We start from the raw sequence: 241 nt of genomic DNA on the forward strand, positions 1-241 counted from the left end.
TAACAATTTTTAGAGATAAAAAATATAATTTATCCTATTATTATTATTGCTTCAAATAATGCCTTTATTTTTCACAAACACGGGGTTAGTAGCTATTTATTGTCTTAAACGAGAAAATATACGAATAATTATATTTTTTATGCGTTTCTTTATATAAATTTTTTTTGAATTAATTTGCGTAAATTTTTGCATAAATTTTTTTGGTCTTTTATTTTGTTTTATGTTAAAACTTTTTCTTTTG

The 241-nt window shown here is 19.5% G+C and overlaps 1 protein-coding gene across 5 annotated transcripts in view; it reads left to right on the forward strand.

The window, feature by feature from the left end:
• The window catches only part of LOC107614303 (naringenin 8-dimethylallyltransferase 1, chloroplastic), a 60,706-nt gene that overhangs the window by 42,446 nt on the left and 18,019 nt on the right, over nucleotides 1–241 (forward strand). The gene's annotated exons all lie outside the window — the stretch shown is intronic.

This window comes from Arachis ipaensis, chromosome B08 (genome assembly GCF_000816755.2).
Source record: "Arachis ipaensis cultivar K30076 chromosome B08, Araip1.1, whole genome shotgun sequence".
NCBI lineage: Eukaryota > Viridiplantae > Streptophyta > Magnoliopsida > Fabales > Fabaceae > Arachis > Arachis ipaensis.